The sequence below is a fragment of the Pseudophryne corroboree genome, chromosome 3 (genome assembly GCF_028390025.1).
Source record: "Pseudophryne corroboree isolate aPseCor3 chromosome 3, aPseCor3.hap2, whole genome shotgun sequence".
NCBI lineage: Eukaryota > Metazoa > Chordata > Amphibia > Anura > Myobatrachidae > Pseudophryne > Pseudophryne corroboree.
In genome coordinates this window covers 305,433,677-305,455,885 of record NC_086446.1, presented here as the reverse complement: position 1 = coordinate 305,455,885, position 22,209 = coordinate 305,433,677, and the positions used below count along the sequence as shown (strand labels likewise).

Below are 22,209 nucleotides of genomic sequence, written 5' to 3'. Positions count from 1 at the left end.
CTAATAAGAAAGTATTTTAGTTAGGTTTTTTATTTTCAGAGAGCTGCTGGCAACAGACTCTCTGCTACGTGGGACTGAGGGGAGAGAAGCAAACCTACTAACTGCAGCTAGGTTGCGCTTCTTAGGCTACTGGACACCATTAGCTCCAGAGGGATCGAACACAGGAACCTGACCTTGTCGTCCGTTCCCGGAGCCGCGCCGCCGTCCCCCTCGCAGAGCCAGAAGACAGAAGCCGGTGGGTTGAAACAAGAAGACGGCAGAAGACTCCTGTCTTCATATGAGGTAGCGCACAGCACTGCAGCTGTGCGCCATTGCGCCCACACTAACCCACACACTCCGGTCACTGTAGGGTGCAGGGCGCAGGGGAGGGGCGCCCTGGGCAGCAATTAAGTACCTCCTGGCAAAAGCAGCATATATACAGTTGGACACTGTTATATGCATGAGCCCCCGCCATTAATTTTACACAAAATCGCGGGACAGAAGCCCGCCGCTGAGGGGGCGGGGCTTCTTCCTCAGCACTCACCAGCGCCATTTTCTCTCCACAGCTCCGCTGAGAGGAAGCTCCCCAGGCTCTCCCCTGCAGAAGCACGATAGAAGAGGGTGAAAAAGAGAGGGGGGGGCACATAAATTTAGCGCATTAATTATATATACAGCAGCTACTGGGTGAACACGAAGTTACTGTGTGATTCCTGGGTCATATAGCGCTGGGGTGTGTACTGGCATACTCTCTCTCTGTCTCTCCAAAAGGCCTTGTGGGGGTCCTGTCCTCATATAGAGCATCCCCTGTGTGTGTGGTGTGTCGGTACGCGTGTGTCGACATGTTTGTCGACAGAGCAGAGCAAGTGCAGATGAATGACGTGTCTCTGCCGACGGCGCCGACACCTGATTGGATGGATATGTGGAAGGTGTTAAATGATAATGTAAACTCCTTACATAAAAGGTTGGATAAAGCTGATGCCTTGGGACAGTCGGGGTCTCAGCCCATGCCTGATCCTACAGCGCAGAGGCCGTCAGGGTCTCAGAAGCGCCCACTATCCAAAATTGTTGACACAGATATCGACACGGATTCTGACTCCAGTGTCGATGACGATGATGCAAAATTGCAGCCTAAAATGGCTAAAGCCATCCGCTACATGATTATAGCAATGAAGGATGTTTTGCACATATCAGAGGTAAACCCTGTCCCTGATAAGAGGGTTTATATGTATGGGGAGAAAAAGCAAGAGGTGACTTTTTCCCCCTTCACATGAGTTAAATGAATTATGTGAGAAAGCGTGGGATTCCCCCGATAAGAAAGTGCTGATTTCCAAAAGGTTACTTATGGCATACCCTTTCCCGCCAACGGACAGGATGCGCTGGGAATCCTCCCCTAGGGTAGATAAAGCTCTGACACGCTTATCTAAGAAAGTGGCCCTGCCGTCACAGGATACGGCCGCCCTAAAGGATCCTGCAGATAGGAAGCAGGAAAGTATCCTGAAGTCTGTTTATACACATTCAGGTACTCTACTGAGGCCGGCAATTGCGTCGGCCTGGATGTGTAGTGCTGTAGCAGCATGGACAGATAATCTGTCTGAGGAAATGGATACCTTAGACAAGGATACCATTTTACTGACCCTGGGGCATATAAAAGACGCTGTCCTATATATGAGGGATGCCCAGAGGGACATTTGCCTACTGGGCTCTAGAATAAATGCAATGTCAATTTCTGCCAGAAGGGTCCTGTGGACTCGGCAATGGACAGGTGATGCCGACTCCAAAAAGCACATGGAGGTGTTGCCTTACAAGGGTGAGGAATTGTTTGGGGACAGTCTCGGACCTAGTTTCCACAGCTACGGCTGGGAAGTCAAACTTTTTGCCATATATTCCCTCAGCCTAAGAAAGCACCGTATTACCAAATGCAGTCCTTTCGATCACAAAGAAGCAAGAAGGTCAGAAGTGCGTCCTTTCTTGCCAGAGGCAGGGGTAGAGGAAAGAAGCTGCACCATACAGCTAGTTCCCAGGAACAGAAGTCCTCCCCGGCTTCCACTAAATCCACCGCATGACGCTGGGGCTCCACAGGAGCGGTGGGGGTGCGTCTCCGAAATTTCAGCCACCAGTGGGTTCGCTCACAGGTGGATCCCTGGGCTATACAGATTGTGTCTCAGGGATACAAGCTGGAATTCGAAGTGATGCCCCCTCACCGTATAACTCAAATCGGCCCTGCCAGCTTCCCCCATGGAACGGGAAGTAGTGTTAGAGGCAATCTACAAGTTATATCTCCAGCAGGTGGTGGTAAAGGTTCCCCTCCTTCAACAGGGAAGAGGATACTATTCCACAATGTTTGTGGTACCGAAACTGGACGGTTCGGTCAGACCCATATTGAATTTAAAGTCCCTGAACATTTATCTGAAAAGATTCAAGTTCAAAATGGAATAGCTCAGAACGGTCATTGCAAGCCTGGAAGAGGGGGATTTTATGGTGTCTCTGGACATCAAGGATGCTTACTTGCATGTCCCCATTTATCCACCTCATCAGGAGTACCTCAGATTTGTGGTACAGGACTGTCATTACCAATTCCAGACGTTGCTGTTTGGGCTCTCCACGGCACCGAGAATATTTACCAAGGTAATGGCAGAAATGATGGTGCTCCTTCGAAAGCAAGGAGTCACAATTATCCCATACTTGGACGATCTCCTCATAAAGGCGAGGTCCAGAGAGCAGTTGCTAATCAGCGTAGCACACTCTCAGGAAGTGTTGCAACAGCACGGCTGGATTCTGAATATCCCAAAGTCGCAGCTGATTCCTACAACGCGTCTGCCTTTTCTGGGCATGATTCTGGACACGGACCAGAAGAAGGTATTTCTCCCGGCGGAGAAGGCTCAAGAGCTCGTGACTTTAGTCAGAGACCTCTTAAGACCGAAACAGGTGTCGGTGCATCGCTGCACGCGAGTCCTGGGAAAGATGGTGGCATCATACAAAGCTATGCCCTTCGGCAGGTTCCATGCGAGGATCTTTCAATGGGATCTGTTGGACAAGTGGTCCGGATCGCATCTTCAGATGCATCGGCTGATCACCCTGTCCTCGAGGGCCAGGGTGTCTCTTCTGTGGTGGCTACAGAGTGCTCACCTTCTCGAGGGCCGCAGGTTCGGCATACAGGACTGGGTCCTGGTGACCACGGATGCGAGCCTCCGAGGGTGGGGGGCAGTCACTCAGGGAAGAAACTTCCAAGGGTTGTGGTCAAGTCAGGAGGCTTGTCTGCACATAAATATCCTGGAACTAAGGGCCATATACAACGCCCTGAGTCAAGCGGAGCCTCTGCTTCGAAACCAACCGGTGCTGATTCAGTCAGACAACATCACCGCAGTGGCTCATGTAAACCGGAAGGGCGGCACAAGAAGCAGAGTGGCGATGGCGGAAGCCACCAGGGTTCTTCGTTGGGTGGAGAATCACGTGCAAGCACTGTCAGCAGTGTTCATTCCGGGAGTGGACAACTGGGAAGCAGACTTTAACCCGGGAGAATGGGGACTTCATCACGAAGTCTTCACTCAGATTACAAATCGATGGGAACTGCCACAGGTAGACATGATGGCGTCCCGTCTCAACAAAAAGCTACAAAGGTATTGCGCCAGGTCAAGAGACCCTCAGGCGATAGCTGTGGACGCACTGGTAACACCGTGGGTGTTCTAGTCGGTCTTTGTGTTTCCTCCTCTTCCTCTCTTACCCAAGGTGCTGAGAATCGTAAGAAGAAGAGGAGTGAGAACAATACTCATTGTTCCGGATTGGCCAAGAAGGACTTGGTACCCGGAACTGAAAGAAATGCTCACAGAGGACCCGTGGCCTCTGCCTCTCAGACAGGACCTGTTGCAACAGGGGCCCTGTCTGTTCCAAGACTTACCGCGGCTGCGTTTGACGGCATGGCGGTTGAACGCAGGATTCTATCGGAAAAAGGCATTCCGGAAGAAGTTATTCCTACGCTGATAAAGGCTAGGAAGGACGTGACAGCAAGACACTATCACCGTATATGGCGAAAATATGTTGCCTGGTGTGAGGCCAGGAAGGCCCCTACGGAGGAATTCCAGCTGGGTCGGTTCTTGCACTTCCTACAGTCTGGAGTGACTATGGGTCTGAAGTTGGTCCATAAAGGTCCAGATTTCGGCCCTACCCATTTTCTTTCAAAAGGAACTGGCTTGAAGTTCAGACGTTTGTTAAGGGAGTGCTGCATATTCAGCCTCCTTTTTTGCCACCAGTGGCACCTTGGGATCTCAATGTGGTGTTGGGTTTCCTGAAATCCCACTGGTTTGAGCCACTTAAGACCGTGGAGCTAAAGTATCTCACGTGGAAGGTGGTCATGCTATTGGCCTTAGCTTCGGCTAGGCGTGTGTCAGAATTGGCGGCTTTGTCATTTAAAAGCCCTTCTCTGGTTTTCCATATGGACAGGGCAGAATTACGGACTCGTCCGCAATTTCTGCCGAAGGTGGTGTCATCTTTTCATTTGAACCAACCTATTGTGGTGCCTGCGGCTACTCGTGACTTGGAGGATTCCAAGTTGCTTGATGTAGTCAGGGCTTTGAAGATCTATGTAGCCAGGACGGCTGGAGTCAGGAAGACTGACTCGCTGTTTATCCTGTATGCATCCAACAAGCTGGGTGCTCCTGCTTCAAAGCAAACCATTGCTCGCTGGATCTGTAGCACGATTCAGCAGGCTCATTCTGCGGCTAGTTTGCCGCATCCAAAATCGGTGAAAGCCCATTCCACAAGGACAGTGGGCTCTTCTTGGGCGGCTGCCCGAGAGGTCTCGGCATTACAGCTTTGCCGAGCAGCTACTTGGTCGGGTACAAACACATTTGCTAAGTTCTACAAGTTTGATACCCTGGCTGAGGAGGACCTTGCCGTTTGCCCATTCGGTGCTGCAGAGTCATCCGCACTCTCCCGCCCGTTTGGGAGCTTTGGTATAATCCCCATGGTCCTCAAGGAGTCTCCAGCATCCACTAGGACGTTAGAGAAAATAAGATTTTACTCACCGGTAAATCTATTTCTCGTAGTCCGTAGTGGATGCTGGGCGCCCGTCCTAAGTGCGGATTTTCTGCAATACGTGTACATAGTTATTGCTTAATAAAGGGTTATGTTATGTGGGCATCCATTGTTGATGCTCTGTTGTTGTTCATACTGTTGACTGGGTAAGTTTATCACAAGTTATACGGTGTGATTGGTGTGGCTGGTATGAGTCTTACCCTGGATTCCTAAATCCTTTCCTTATAATGTCAGCTCTTCCGGGCACAGTTTCCTTAACTGAGGTCTGTAGGAGGGGCATAGAGGGAGGAGCCAGTGCACACCAGTAGTACTAAATCTTTCTTAGAGTGCCCAGTCTCCTGCGGAGCCCGTCTATTCCCTATGGTCCTTACGGAGTCCCCAGCATCCACTACGGACTACGAGAAATAGATTTACCGGTGAGTAAAATCTTATTTTATACTCTTGCGGGAGCTGTGCATCGGCCCACTATTGTGACTACTTGGACTGCAGAAGCTATTGATGCGTGGGCTCAGGAGGTGAAAGCAGAGCTGCCGTCCAATTTTTCTGATAATGCTTGTCACAGCTTCTCATTACATTAAGGAGGCGGCTTCTGATGCCATTCTGGCTCGCCGGATTCTCTGGTTACGGTCCTGGTCATTTGATCTGGACTCTAAGAAAACCCTGGAGGTGCTCCTTTTTAAGATTGTTGCTGACTTAGCTTCAGCTAAGACGGCATGTCTACCTAGTACTGCTCCTTTGGTCCCGAAGGTTAAGAGTACTTCCTTTCGACCTCCAGGTAAAGCAAAGTGTCAGGCGTACCCGAAACAGGTTCGCACTTCCAAAACCACTAAGCCCAAACCTAAACGTGCCTGGGCTGCCCGTCAGCCTGCTTCCAAATCAGACAAGCCTACTCTATGACGGGGCGCCCCCCCTCCCTGGTGGATAGCAGGGTGGGAAGCAGACTTCTAAGGTTTACGCAGGTATGGTTGAAGACCACTTCTGACGCATGGGTAAGGGAAGTTGTCGCTCACGGATACGCCATATCCTTCAAGAATCGTCCCCCTCATCAATTTTGCCTGGCAAACATCCCTTCGGATCATGTGAAGGCAAAAACTCTTCATTTGGTGGTACAGTCCCTCCTGGACACAGGAGTGGTAGTGCCGGGGCCTCTGGCTCAGAGAGGCGAGCGGTACTATTCACTGCTGTTCCTAGTCCCAAAACCGAATGGTTCCTCCCTGCCCATTCTCAACTTCAAGTCCTTGAACAAATTTGTGAGGGTCTCCAAGTTTCGTATGGAAACTCTTCGCTCTATTGTTCTGGCTTTGGAGCCCGGGGATTATATGGTCTCCCTGGACATAGAGGATGCTTACCTCCATATTCCTATTGCCATGTCGCATCAGCAATACCTGCGGTTTGCTATTGGCAACCTCCATTATCAATTTCGGGCCTTACCCTTTGGATTGACCATGGCTCCGCGAGTATTAACAAAGGTCATAGCGGTAATGACGGCCCTACTCCGCCGTCAGGGTGTCAGGATCCTACCGTATCTGGACGACTTGCTGATTGTAAATGCTGATTTACATACAGGACTAAAAGCAACACTCTAAAAAGACATTTCATACACTTTAAATGGAGCCGCTGCGGCCGCTATACTTAATCCTCAACCTACGTACTTATTACACCATTAGCATACAGAGCCCCGTACCGTGTACGTACTTTGCGTACAAACGCCGCGCTGGCTGTACAAAGTACACTCAGTGCGTACACACCCAAAGATACACCGTAAACCCTTAACAGCTATGCATGTGATAGTAATACACTTATAACCTTAGCAGGGAAAGGAAAACACGACACCAGTTTGTATTTAAAATGCCGGGTTCCGACACCACAACATATTATTACTGAAAGGGGGTTACAATAACAAAGCAGTACAATACAACAAAATAATGGCTACAGTCAATGGTACATACGTGTTTGGTTTTCGCCGCGCTTCCCAGTCTGGTCCTCAGTCATCTGTGCAGATGACCTTTTGAGTCTGTCTCTGACCAGGCATGCAGCTGGCTCATTTATACAATCTTCCAAAACTTAACACAATTAATATTGTAATCTTTGTCCATTGGACACAGGGATGGTCATTTACAGTACAGGAGAGGTCATAGGTTGGTTTGAATAGGTGGGCGATGTCTGTTCCAGATGCACTAGTGGGTGGTCTCCTCTGGGTTCCCGCCGCATACTAAATGTACAGTAAATACAGTTTATATCTATATTCTGCTCCTGTGCATAACTATTCGCAGGAACGTGCGATCTTCTGCAAACCAACATCGGAATATTGCCCTTAAAATACCCTACAGCTGGATACCAAACACCACCTTATAACCTTGTTCTGTCCCCTCCTATCCTGTAAAGGTGAATCCCTTTGTTCTGATACCATTTAAACTGTTGTAACTTGCTGGTGTGGTGCAGGGTGACTGTGTACATTGTGCACTATTTGGATTAAATATGTAATGTGTTTTGATGGCTTTTCCATGCGTTCACAAACTCAACCCGTAAATACCCATACCACGTGCTAATGCGCAGGACCGCGGGAGCGACCATACGCAAACTGCGAATATACGCACGGCAGAACAAGTACACGCGCGGAGGCCATCTGTGTGCAGTTTGTACGTGATGTGTGTACTGCAATATTTTTCGACTTTGACATGATCCTGGCAAATTCCCCAGATATTCTCCTCCATCAAGCTGATTCTTGCCAAGTGGGGCGGCCTACCTTATCGGATCAGGTCTCACATGATCTCCTTGTCTCCGGAGGTGTGTCTGTCACTGAGCTGGTGGCTACAGGACCATCGATTGAGCAGGGGTCGTCCCTTCTGGATCTCCAACTGGGTCCTTTTGATGACAGATGCCAGTCTGCGGTGTTGGAGTAACACTTTCTTCAGGGTCGGTGGACCAGGGAGGAGTCTCTCCTCCCGATAAACATTCTGGAGTTGCGGGTGGTGTTCAATGCTCTAAACCTGACCCAGCATCTCGTACAGAACAGGCCTGTTCAAGTACAGTCGGGACAACGTCACCATGGTGGTGTACATAAATCATCAAGGCGGCACTCCATCTGCCAGCCATATCGGCAGTGTTCATTTCCAGGGGGCCTCAACTGGGATGCGGACTTCCTCAGTCGTCAGGATGTACACGCCGGAAAGTAGAGCCTCCATCCAGAAGTATTTCAACTCCTAATGGACAAGTGGAGCCTACCATATGTAGACCTGATGGCGTCTCAACACAATCACAAGGTTCCGGTCTTCGGAGCAAGGACAAAGGATCCTCAAGCAGCGTTTGTGGGCGCACTGGCAATTCCATGGAACTTTCGGCTGCCGTACGTGTTCCCTCCGGTGTCACTTCTGCCCCGAGTAATGAAGTTCAAGCAAGAAGGAGGGATCCTCCTTCTGATCACTCCAGTGTGGCCCAGAAGGCATTGGTTCTCAGACCTGCAGGGTCTCTCGATAGAGCGTCCCCTTCTACTTCCGCATCGGCCAGACCTCCTCTTACAGGGCCCTTGTTTATACCAGAATTTGGCCCAGCTGGCTTTGATGGCGTGGCTCTTGGAGCTTCAGTTCTAAGGATTTTCTGAGGCGGTCATTCAAACCATGTTGTAGGCGCCTAGCTGGCTTCAGCTCTGATTTATCATAGGGTCTGAAATTCTTCCTTTGCTTGGTGCGCATCTAACCATCATGACGCTTACAAGTTTAGTACGGCCAAACTTTTGGCCTTCCTGCAACAGGGCCTGGACTTAGGCCTTCATCTGGCCTCCATCAAGGTTCATATTTCTGCCTTGTCGGTATGGTTTCAGAGAAAATTTGCGACACTGCCTGATGTTCATACATTCACTCAGGGTGTGTTACGGATTCAACCTCCCTATGTCCTGCCTGTGGCTCCTTGGGATTTTTTGGTGTTTCTGGAGGCCTTGCAAGAGTCTCGGTTTGAACCTCTTGAGTCTGTGGACCTTAAGTGGCTTACTCGTAAAGTTTTGTTTCTGCTGGCTATTGCCTCTGATAGACGGGTTTCAGATTTGGGTGACTTATCCTGTCGGTCACCTTTTCTGATTTTTGACCGGGTGATTCTTCGGACACGCCCTGGTTATCTACCTAAGGTGGTGTTTTCTTTCGAATAAGCAGACCCTGGCCAGGTGGATTAGAATGGTGATTGCACAGGCTGGTCTTACAGCTCCTGCTACCATCAATGCCCATTCTACTCGGTTGGTTGGACCTTCTTGGGCGGCCCGCCATGGTGCAAGTCGGCTACGTGGTCCTCAGTGAACACGTTCATAAGGTTCTATGCCTTCGATACTTCCGCCTCCCAGGATACTTCCTTTGGACGCCGGGTTCTTGTGCCCGCTACAGTGTGTCCCCTCCCATGAGAAGCTGCTTTAGGACATCCCTGATGTTATCCATGTGGAACCCAGTGTACCCTGTTGCAGAAAAGGAGATTTATGGTAAGAACTTACCGTTGTTAAATCTTTCTACGAGGTACACTGGGTTCCACAGGGCGCCCACTCTGACGCACTAAGCTTCTTTGGGTATGTATGGCATTAGCCGCTGATACCTTCGCCTGTCGTGAGAATGTGGTGTACGTGGCTATTAACGGTTGTCTCCTTTTACCTGCTACTGCATTGGACTGGTTAACGAAACTGAGCTCCTGTGCACGGAGGCGGCGCTGAGCATCTTGGGAACAGTCAAAGCTTTTAGCCTGTTGGTGCCTCGGATCAAGATCCTACTCTACCACCCCCCCGATGTTATCCCTGTGGAACCCTGTGCACCTCGCAGAAAGATTTAACAACGGTAAGTTCTTACCAAAAATCTCCCCCTACCCCCTTTAATTTTTTTATTTATTTTTAGCAACATCGCAGTACCTTCATATTTTTCTCCAAATAGATACAATTTAAATATTTCTATTTCCCTGAGTTATGGGTTAGGAGTTGTGTACAAATCCAGTTTCTTTATAGGAGTCTAGCACAGATGTTGGGTAATTGTGTGTATGTATATATATATATGTATGTGTGTATGTATGTATGTGTGTGTATATATATATATATATATATATATATATATAATTGTAATTTGGACTATATTGCTATTAGGGACAGACTTTGAGTACATTATTGTAGGGGTTAACGTGACACCTGTGATAGGCAAGAGTCTTATTTACTGCTCTTTTAAACAGTGGTGTAGATTTCCATTTTTACTGCAGTTTTCATGAAAAACTGTGGGCATTATCAGACCTGTATGTATGCAGCTGTTAAAATACAGTAAGCTATCATTAAGACGTGCTGTAAAATGGCCAGTGACGTCTTATTGAAAAGGGCTTAAAGTGACCCTTGGAGCAGTCTGGAACACTTGACTTACACTATAGTTGTGACGTAAGTAGTCTATAATACAGTTATTTTGCAGCACAATAGAGGGTGATCTGTCAGGGAAGAGAAACTATTTAAACTGCACCTACCTATAGTGGTACTCGTTCAGAGCCCTGCATATGTTAATAATGGAAATTAGAACACTAGTTCAGTTATAAGTTGGATGTTTTAAGCACTTCCTGGATTTGTAAAACCCTGGCTTTCAGTATGCACAGATGACCATGATCTTTGTATGGTTAAAGCTTCAATCAATGGAATTTTAAAGTTTCTTAGACTTTTTTTTTTTTTTTACCAAATTACATCGGTGGCTGATACAAGTGGTAAGTAAATTGTTTGTTTATTTAAAGCACCCCCATTCTGTTATCGATCCGCCTGTGTATGGAGAAATGCAACTTTATCATTGTCTGAACCATTTGCCTGTAGACAGGAATGTGTTAAGGTGGGTACACAATGATAGATATATCTGCCGATCAATTGATCGGCAGATATATCTATGGACGGATCGTGCAGTGTGCTGTGCATACACTGTGCCCAATCAGTCGGGGACTGACGTCATGAACTGGGCGGGCGTGTACACACGTCCGCCTAATTCAGCTGTCAATCACCGCCGGCTGCCGCAGCATGTGTATGGGCAGTCGGCCGACTGCCCGTACACACACAGCGATGCGCCAATATATCGGTAGACTGAGTTCACAGACACATCACCCGTAACACACTGGCCGACGGACCCGCGATATATCGGCCGTTCAAGAGAACGGCCGATATATTGGTCAGTGTGTACCCACCTTTACTTTCCCTTCGGGCATTTCTTTAGAGCTGGTAACAAAGCAGATAAGGTTAGTTTCCTGCGCACAGCAAAACAAATAGAAAATTGCCTGTGATGTCTCTAACATACGTTCAAACATCTTCTATTGTTGCATGGTATAAGACCTTTTTTTTTTCTTTCTCTGACGTCCTAGTGGATGCTGGGTACTCCGTAAGGACCATGGGGTATAGACGGGCTCCGCAGGAGACTGGGCACTCTTAAAAGAAAGATTAGGTACTATATCTGGTGTGCACTGGCTCCTCCCTCTATGCCCCTCCTCCAGACCTCAGTTAGTTAGTATCTGTGCCCGGCCAGAGCTGGATGCACCCTAAGGGCTCTCCTGAGCTTCCTAGAAAGAAAGAAGCGAACCTACCTGCTTGCAGCTAGCTTGGGCTTCTAAGGCTACTGGACACCATTAGCTCCAGAGGGATCGAACACAGGCCCAGTCCTCGGTCGTCCGGTCCCGGAGCCGCGCCGCCGTCCCCCTTGCAGAGCCAGAAGTTGAAAATCGGCGGCTGAAGACTCCGGTCTTCATTAAGGTAGCGCACAGCACTGCAGCTGTGCGCCATTGCTCCCTTAGCACACCGCACACTCCGGTCACTGATGGGTGCAGGGCGCTGGGGGGGCGCGCCCTGGGCAGCAATTAGATTACCTTACTTGGCGAAAAGCACATAATACAGTCTGATAAACTGTATATGTGCATTAACCCCTGCCATTAAAGTACATAAAAGGACAGAAGCCTGCCGCTGAGGGGGCCGGGCCTTCTTCCTCAGCACACCGGCGCCATTTTCTCTTCACAGCTCAGCTGGAAGGAAGCTCCCCAGGCTCTCCCCTGCAGTATCCTGGTACACAAAGGGTAAAAAAGAGAGGGGGGGCACATAAATTTAGGCGCAAAACTGTGTATATAAGCTGCTATAGGGGAAAAATCACTCAGTATAGTGTACATCCCTGTATTATATAGCGCTGTGGTGTGTGCTGGCATACTCTCTCTCTGTCTCTCCAAAGGGCCTGGTGGGGGAACTGTCTTCAAATAGAGCATCCCCTGTGTGTGTGGTGTGTCGGTACACGTGTGTCGACATGTCTGAGGTAAAAGGCTCCTCTAAGGAGGTGATAGAGCGGATATGTGTGTGGGAGGGTGTCTCCGTCGACAACGCCGACACCTGTTTGGATATGTGTAAGTGCTGAGGTAAAATTATTGCACAAAAGGTTAGTGAACAGAAAGGAAATCTACCCTGGTCTGTCCCTATGTCAGTGTCCTTCAGAGTCTCTCTATGTTCACTATCCAAAATAACAAAGTATCGACACGGAGTTTAACTCCACTGTCGACTACGATAATGCAAAGTTACAGCCAAGAGGGCTAAAAGATATTCAATATATGATTATTGGAATAAAAGATGATTTGCATATCACTGATGACTCATCTGTCCCTGACACGAGAGTACACATGTTAAGGGGAAGAATGCTGAGGTAAATTTCCCTCCTCTCATGAGGAAAAAGAGCGGGAATCTCCAGACAAGAGACGGCAGCTTCCCACAAGAGCATTCTCAGGCTGTATCCTTTCCCCACTAGGGCCAGGATGTGTTGAGAATCTTCCCCTTGGGTGTCCTGTTTGCACTAGCTATTCTCAGGGATCCTGCAGATATTGTGCACATTCTAGTATACTACCCAGACCGGCGATTGTGTCGGCATGGGTTTATAGCGCTGTGGCAGCGTGGACAGGTACCTTATCAGCAGAGATTGAGACCCTAGTATGCATATAAATATTTTAAGATGCTGTCTTAAGTGATAGATATATAATTATAAAGCATGCCCAAAGGGACATGAGTATACTGGGTCCTAGAGACAAAAGCTATGCCGATTTCTGCTTGACGTGTCCTGTAGAATATACATTGGACAGATGATGCCGACTTAAGAGGCATATGGAAGGCTGAGGATTGTGTGGAGAAAGGTTCTCGGGCCTGGTCTCCACAGCTATAGCTGGTAATTCTGATATTTTGCCTTATATTCCTGCACAGCCTAGGAAAGCACGACATTATTAAATGCAGCTTTTCGAATAAAGAAACAAGAAAGTCTGAGGTGCGTCCTTTCTTGTCAGATCGGGGGCAGAGGAAAGAAGCTGTACAACACAGCTAGTCCCCAGGAACAGAAGTCCTCCCCGGCCTCTACAAAAATCCACCGCATGTCGCTGGGGCTCCACAGGCGGAGCTAGGCCCAGTGGGGACACGCCTTCGTAAGTTCAGCCACAAGTGGGTTCACTCCCTGTTAGATCCCTGGGCAATAGAAATTGTATCGCAGGGATACAGGCTGGACTGTGAGAAGATGCCCCCTCACCGAGGACCCGGCGGGCTTCCCCCCAAGAGAGGGAGCCAGTGTTAACTGCAATTCGTAAATTGTATCTTCAACAGGTGGTGGTCAAGGCTCCCCTCCTTCAACAAGAGGGTGTTATTATTCGACCATGTTATAATCCCGAAACCAGACGGTTCGGTTAGACCCATATTGTATTAAAATCCCTGAACATATACCTGAAAAGGTTCAGGTTCAAGATGGAATCGCTAAGAGCGGTCATTGCAAGCCTGAAATGAATCGCGACATAAGGGATGCATACCTTCGTGTCCCCATTTATCCACCTCATCAGGCATACCTCAGAATTGCGGTACGGGATTGTCATTACCAATTTCACCAAGGTAATGGCGGATATGATGGTGCTCCTGCGGAAGCAAGGTGTCACTATTATCACATACTTGGATGATCTCCTCATAAAAGCGAGATCAAGAGAGCAGTTGCTGGACAGCGTATCACCTTCTCTGGAAGTGAAACGGCAACACGACTGGATTCTATATATTCCGAAGTCGCAGTTGATTCCTACAGCTCTTCTGCCTCGCCTAGGCATGATCCTAGACACAGACCAGAAGAGGGTTTATCTCCCGATAGAGAGAGCTCAGGAGCTCATGACACTGGTCAGGAATCCATTGACAACCAAAACAGGTGTCAGTGCGTCACTAGACTCGAGTCCTGGGAAGGATGATGGCATCATACGAGGCCATCCCCTTCGGCTGGTTCCATGCAAGGACAATGGAACTTACTGGACAAGTGGTCCGGATCACATCTTCAGATGCATCGGTTAATCACCCTATCCCCCAGGGCCAGGGTGTCTCTCCTGTGGTGGCTGCAGAGTGCTCACCTTCTCGAGGGCCGCAGATTCGGCATTCAGGACTGGGTCCTGGTGACCACGGATGCAAGCCTCCGAGGGTGGGGGGCAGTTACACAGGGAAGAAAATTCCAAGGTTTGTGGTCAAGCCAACAGACTTGCCTTCACATCAATATCCTGGAACTAAGGGCCATATACAACGCCCTAAGTCAAGCGGAGTTCCTGCTTCGCGACCAACTGGTTCTGATCCAGTCAGACCGCAGGGGCTCATGTAAATGCCAGGGCGGCACAAGGAGCAGGGTGGCGAGGGTTGAAGCCACCAGAATTCTTCACTGGGCGGAGAATCAAGTAAGCGCACTGTCAGCAGTGTTCATTCCGGGAGTGGACACGACCTACACCCGGGAAAGTGGTGACTTCATCAGGAAGTCTTCACGCAGTTTTGCAATTTGATGTAAACTGCCTCAGGTGGACTACATGGCGTCCCACCTCAATAAAAAGATAAAAAAGGTTTTACGCTGGGTCAAGGGACTCTCAGGCGATAGCTGTGGTCGCACTAGTAACACCGTGGGTGTTCCAGTCGGTCTATATATTCCCTTCTCTTCCTCTCAGACCCAAGGGCTGAGAATTGTAATAAACGGAGGAGTGTGAACAATATTCTTTGCTCCGGATTGGCCAAGAAGGACTCGGTACCCGGAACTGCAAGAAATGCTCCCAGAGGACCCATGGCCTCTGCCTCTCAGTCAGGACATGTTGCAACTGGGACCCTGTCTGATCCAAGACTAACCGCGGCTGCGTTGGACGGCATGGCGGTTGAACGCCGGATCCTAGCGGAAAAGGGCATTCCGGATGCAGTTATTCCTACGCTGATAAAGGCTAGGAAAGACGTGACAGCAAGACTTTTTCACTGTATATGGCGAAAATAGGTTGCTTGGTGTGTGGCCGGGAAGGCCCTACAGAGGAATTCCAGGGGGGTCGATTCCTGCACTTCCTACAGTCAGGAGTGACTATGGGCCTAAAATTAGGATCCATAAAGGCCAAGATTTCGGCCCTATTTCTTTTTCTCTCAAAAAGAACTGGCTTCACTGCCTGAAGTTCGGACGTTGTTACAGGGGTGCTGCATATTCAGCCCCTTTTGTGCCTCCAGTGGCACCTTGGGATCTTAACGTGTGTTGGATTCCTAAAATCCCACTGGTTTGAGCCACTTAAGACCGTGGAGCTAAAATATCTCACATGGAAACAAAGTGGTCATGCTTTTGGCCTTAGCTTGGACTAGGCGTGTGTCAGAATTGGCGGCTTTGTCATGTAAAAGCCCATATCTGATCTTCCATATGGAAAGGGCAGAATGGAGGACTCGTCCCCAATTTCTCCCTAAGGTGGTATCATCGTTTCATTTGAACCAACCTATTGTGGTGCCTGCGGCTACTAGGGACTTGGAGGATTCCAAGTTGCTGGACGTAGTCCGGGCCCTGAAACTTTGTTTCCAGGACGGCTAGAGTCAGAAAAACTGACTCTCTATTTATCCTGCATGCACCCAACAAGCTGGGTGCTCCTGCTTCAAAGCAGACTTTTGCTCGCTGGATCTGTAGCACGATTCAGCTTGCACATTCTGCGGCTGGACTGCCGCATCCTAAATTAGTAAAAGCCCATTCCACGAGGAAGGTGGGCTCTTCTTGGGCGGCTGCCCGAGGGATCTCGGCTTTACAACTTTGCCGAGCTGCTACTTGGTCGGGTTCAAACACTTTTGCAAAATTCTACAAGTTTGATACCCTGGCTGAGGAGGACCTTGAGTTTGCTCATTCGGTGCTGCAGAGTCATCCGCACTCTCCCGCCCGTTTGGGAGCTTTGGTATAATCCCCATGGTCCTTACGGAGTACCCAGCATCCACTAGGACGTCAGAGAAAATAAGAATTTACTCACCGGTAATTCTATTTTCCGTAGTGGATGCTGGGAGCCCGTCCCAAGTGCGGATTCTCTGCAATACATGTATATAGTTATTGCTTAACTAAAGGGTTATTGTATGAGCCATCTGTTGAGAGAGGCTCAGTTATTGTTCATACTGTTAACTGGGTATAGTTATCACGAGTTGTACGGTGTGGCTGGTATGAGTCTTACCCTGGATTCCAAATCCTTTCCTAGTAATGTCAGCTCTTCCGGGCAGAGTTTCCCTAACTGAGGTCTGGAGGAGGGGCATAGAGGGAGGAGCCAGTGCACACCAGATATAGTACCTAATCTTTCTTTTAAGAGTGCCCAGTCTCCTGCGGAGCCCGTCTATACCCCATGGTCCTTACGGAGTACCCAGCATCCACTACGGACTATGAGAAATAGAATTACCGGTGAGTAAATTCTTATTATTTTTTTTACAGGTGTCTAAATGTTTCGGTATCTGTATTAATCCATTTGTATTTATGTCATGGGGAACCAAGTGATTTCAACGTTCTTCCTTACCAAAATGAACACTACATAGCCCTTAACAGGACATGCCCGCCTTTTTTTGAAGGAAGTTGTGATATCTAGAATATGATGGGTTACTATTTACTTTATGTCCGTTGTTCCAATAAACATAGTAATGTACACTGATTACCGTTCTGTAATTCATATTTTGTGTATAATTTCTTATTACAAAAGGGAATACATGTATGGGATGTCTGTCTCCCAGAATGGGACAAATAACTGCTATTTGATGTCATACACAAACACGATCATTGTCTTGTAGGTCACTCCCTCTCTCAAATATGATCCGTACTTAAGATAATTAACCAATGTGTCCCTTTTATTGTTGGCTTCCATTTATTTCTGCTGTATGGACATTTAAACAAGATTGCTTGTTGGCATTCTATAAACAGATTTCAGTTTTTTGTCTTAGTAACATTCATGCAGTGCAATAAAATGGCTGCCTCCTGCATATTCTGTCACTGAAAACCATGCTTAAATTAAGTCATATGTAAATGTGCTTTTATTTTTAAATGGTCTAGTGCGGTGGTTCCCAAACTCTGTCCTCAAGTACCCCCAACAGTTCATGTTTTCCAGGCCTCTTCACAGGATTGCAAGTGAAATAATTTGCTCCACCTGTGGGTCTTTTAAAATGTGTCGGTGAGTAATGAATACACCTGTTCAACTGCTAGGTGGCCTGGAAAACATGAACTGTTGGGGGTGAGGACCGAGTTTGGGAGCCACTGATCTAGTGGCAGCTGAGACGTACATTGTAGCTGCTTGCAGTTTGTGCAAGCTTCTTTTAAATCTATGCCAGTAGATTTCTGCTGTGTTACTGGAAATCTCATCATTAGTGCAAACAAATTACTTTTTTCACCAGACGTGGGTAGTGTTTTAGCGTAGCCAAGGGCAAATACCAACAACTAAGATGCTACAATGCCTGCTGACGCCCACCTTTTCTTGAGTAATCTAGATATAAATGGTTTGCTGCATTACCTAGATACCCTCCTCTTCATTCTACAGATTAAAGTAGCAATTCATTACACCTTCCATTCTTTTCTTTTTTTTTTTTTTATGGCTGTTTACCAAAAGAGATCTTAATTTTCTCATTATTGGAAATATGAACGGGTGCCATTCAAATCTCTAGATTGTTAGTGTGTGGTGGTCTCCAAATTGGTGGCACAAGTATTCTGCAGTGAAGATGGAACTTGCAGTCAAATTACATAACAGGGGTAATCAAACAGGATAATAATAAACAAGTTGACAACTTTATATGTAAACCTAAATATAACCCACAGATAATTAGAAAACAAGGGGCAAGATTCAAATGTGTTCCGTCCCCCTGCACCCGTTCACGCCAGCAGCTATTGCAATGTCGCTGCTGGCGGGCGCGATAACATCATTTGAGCTTGCTACACTCGTGGGTGGTGAGCTGAAATGCGCATAAAGAAAGCCGTTTGGGCACTCAAACAGAACTTTACATGCTCATGCCCAGTAATTTAGTCAGCTTTTGGTGCTTTTGTGCGCCTAAAACAGATTCTAATGGATGAGATAATAAGGAACAATTGAATATCTCCCCACGATCTCCCGTCACAGACAGAAAATCTGGGCGCGATAAAACAATTGAATAACCCCAATATGTTGCATGTGTGGATCTTGGCTTTAAGCATTACATTTAATTTATTCTTTAAGGCCCATACACACTAGGCGACTTTGGCCTCAAAATCGTTCATTTTGGCAGTTTTTAACAATTTTGAGGTCCAAGTCTCCCAGTGTGTATCAGCTAGCGACGAACGACTGGCGATGATGTGCGCTCCCGCATCATCGCCAGCGAGGTGGGCCGTCGGCTGGTTTTACCAGCATATTTGCAGATGATTAATTTTCCAGCTGTCATCGCTCAGTGTGTACGGCCGCGAGCGATCATGGCTGGAAGAAGAACCATCATCTGCCCGGCAGACCCGCCCTGCACTCACCCGAAGCCCCACCTGCTCTGGCGCTGCAGTCCCGTCTGCTACCTCCAGCTCAGAGACGCAGCGGCACCGATCCTAAAGCAGTGAAGTGAGTCGTTGCATGAAGCTGGCCACCAATGTTTATTTCATGCATTTTTATTTAAGCCAGTAATATATACATGCAATTGCAGTCCCCATTTATTTTATACATATTACGGCAGCAGTGTGTGTGTGTGTGTGTGTGTGTGTGTGTGTGTCCCCTTACACATTATGGGAGCAGTCGTCTCGTCGTCGTCCCCCCCCCCCCCTTTTTACATTGGCCCATGCTCCCACGGTAGATGCTAGAATCAAGTTGGAGAAAGGACCTCTGATGTCGGGGAGGAGCTAGGCCGCCACCAACAACTTACTTTAGTAAACCGGTGGCAAGCGAAGCGGAGCAGCGCGAGCCACCATGCCCAAAGCATGGCAAGTGTACATTTCGGGTACCCTGTTCGGGCATGGCTCCTCCCCCTGGTGCCTTCCTCAACTTAGTTTTACACCTAACCATGCTCCCACCCTTGGAATTCAAACCCAGACCATTATGTAAATAGCTTTTCTAATGAAAGATTTTCAGCAAAGTCTTTCGTCTCCTGAAAATCTCTTGCTCTTTGGGAAAATGGTTTAGTGTGTATGCACTACTTTGGGTGAAAGATATATCTTCCAGAGATGTTCTCAAAGTCTTTTGAAATGAAAATATTTACATATAAGGCTATTAACCAAACTACACCAACGTACATCTCTTCACTTATTCAAATATATCTCCCTTTAATTTCCGTTCTGCACAAGGTCTGCATCTCTCATCCACATGTATTTCTCGCTCCTATTTAGGATTGCAGGACTTCCTGTGGGCTGCACCTACTCTGTGGAATGCCCTACCATGCACAATAAGATTCTCCTCTAGTCTTCAAACCTTTCAAAATCACCTCTTCCAGCAAGTTTATCCAATTCCATAACCGCCCATGTAACCTTCATAAGTATTCATATCTGATTGCATCCCTCTGTAACAGTCCACATATCCTAAAATACAGTATTTTGTTTTTCTTCAATTTGGCATCTTCCTGACCTCTGGTGAGCATTGCTGTGTGACGATGATATACAGCCCACCAAGAAAATCTGCAGTGTGGTGGACCATTATGCAACAGGTAACACCTATCACTGTATCAATGCCTATTTCCCTATAGAGTGTAACCTTGTGAGCAGGGCCTTCCTACCTCTATGGCTGTCTGTTATTACACAGTTTTGTTCTATTACTGTTCTAATTGTAAAGCACAACGGAATATAATGCGTTATTTAAGAAGCTGTTAATAAATAAAATAGAAGGTTTTATGTAATATCTGAAACGGTTGGAAAGGAAAAATGAAAAAGCTAAATTTTTAGTTTTTCCAATATACTGTAAAGAGTATAATCCAACTACCTCCCAGATGATATGAGCCCTACTCACAAAGCCATTAACTGCACCTCGGACAACCCCCACATATAGTGGGGAATTCAAATGTTATTGCACCCCCGATATCCCATCTAAAGTGACAGGAGATCAAGGGGCGATATTTAAATGCCCCCACTTGTCTCGCTGATCATGCCCATTACACACTGGTTTAGGCGCGCAAAGCACCTAAACTCAACTAAAGTAATGGGCGCAAACGTCAAAACCCAAACGGGTCTCTTTACGCACATTTCAGCTCGCTACCCCCGGGCCCATAATATCTTAGAAATAAGGATAACAGTCTTGATATTTAAAAACTGGGAAGAAAACAGTTGAGGGGGAATTCAATTGTTTATCTGCAACTGTAAGTAATTTGGTGCCCAATGGGCGATACTCGGTAGTTTTACTGATGGGTCCGAGTACTGTGGGCACCCATTACTTTGTGTGCCCCAAATGCACTGGGTTTAGGCGTGTAAATCCCTGGGGGCTCCTGTCCAGTCTCCGCTTTCACCACTGCTAGAGAGGAGTCGCATATTCCCCCCTATGATCACCACACTGGTAACTGCACCATAAGCGGAATGCCGTTTTCTCTATCGTCCTAAGTGGATGCTGGGGTTCCTGAAAGGACCATGGGGAATAGCGGCTCCGCAGGAGACAGGGCACAAAAGTAAAGCTTTTACAGGTCAGGTGGTGTGTACTGGCTCCTCCCCCTATGACCCTCCTCCAGACTCCAGTTAGATTTTTGTGCCCGGCCGAGAAGGGTGCAATTCTAGGTGGCTCTCGTAAAGAGCTGCTTAGAGAGTTTAGCTTAGGTTTTTTATTTTACAGTGATTCCTGCTGGCAACAGGATCACTGCAACGAGGGACAGAGGGGAGAAGAAGTAAACTCACCTGCGTGCAGGATGGATTGGCTTCTTGGCTACTGGACATGAAGCTCCAGAGGGACGATCACAGGTACAGCCTGGATGGTCACCGGAGCCACGCCGCCGGCCCCCTCACAGATGCTGAAGCAAGAAGAGGTCCAGAATCGGCGGCTGAAGACTCCTGCAGTCTTCTTAAGGTAGCGCACAGCACTGCAGCTGTGCGCCATTTTCCTCTCAGCACACTTCACACGGCAGTCACTGAGGGTGCAGGGCGCTGGGGGGGGGGGGGGGCGCCCTGGGAGGCAAATGAAAACCTTTAAAAAGGCTAAAAATACCTCACATATAGCCCCAGAGGCTATATGGAGATATTTACCCCTGCCTAAATGTACTAAATAGCGGGAGACGAGCCCGCCGAAAAAGGGGCGGGGCCTATCTCCTCCGCACACGGCGCCATTTTCTGTCACAGCTCCGCTGGTCAGGAAGGCTCCCAGGTCTCTCCCCTGCACTGCACTACAGAAACAGGGTATAACAGAGAGGGGGGGCAAAATAAATGGCAATATATTAATATAAAAGCAGCTATAAGGGAGCACTTAATCATAAGGCTATCCCTGTCATATATAGCGCTTTTTGGTGTGTGCTGGCAGACTCTCCCTCTGTCTCCCCAAAGGGCTAGTGGGTCCTGTCTTCGTATAGAGCATTCCCTGTGTGTCTGCTGTGTGTCGGTACGTGTGTGTCGACATGTATGAGGACGTTATTGGTGTGGAGGCGGAGCAATTGCCAAATATGAGGATGTCACCTCCTAGGGGGTCGACACCAGAATGGATGCCTTTATTTGTGGAATTACGGGATAGCGTCAACTCGCTTAAGCAGTCGTTTGCCGACATGAGGCGGCCGGACACTCAATTAGTGCCTGTCCAGGCGCCTCAAACACCGTCAGGGGCTGTAAAACGCCCCTTGCCTCAGTCGGTCGACACAGACCCAGACACAGGCACTGATTCCGGTGGTGAAGGTGACGAATCAACCGTATTTTCCAGTAGGGCCACACGTTATATGATTTTGGCAATAAAGGAGATGTTACATTTAGCTGATACTACAGGTACCACTAAACAGGGTATTATGTGGGGTGTGAAAAAACTACCAGTAGTTTTTACCGAATCAGAAGA

At 47.9% G+C, this 22,209-nt stretch overlaps 1 protein-coding gene across 2 annotated transcripts in view; it reads left to right on the top strand.

Annotated features, from left to right (window-relative positions):
* GNAS (GNAS complex locus) overlaps positions 1–22,209 on the top strand; it is a 601,606-nt gene that overhangs the window by 447,287 nt on the left and 132,110 nt on the right. The gene's annotated exons all lie outside the window — the stretch shown is intronic.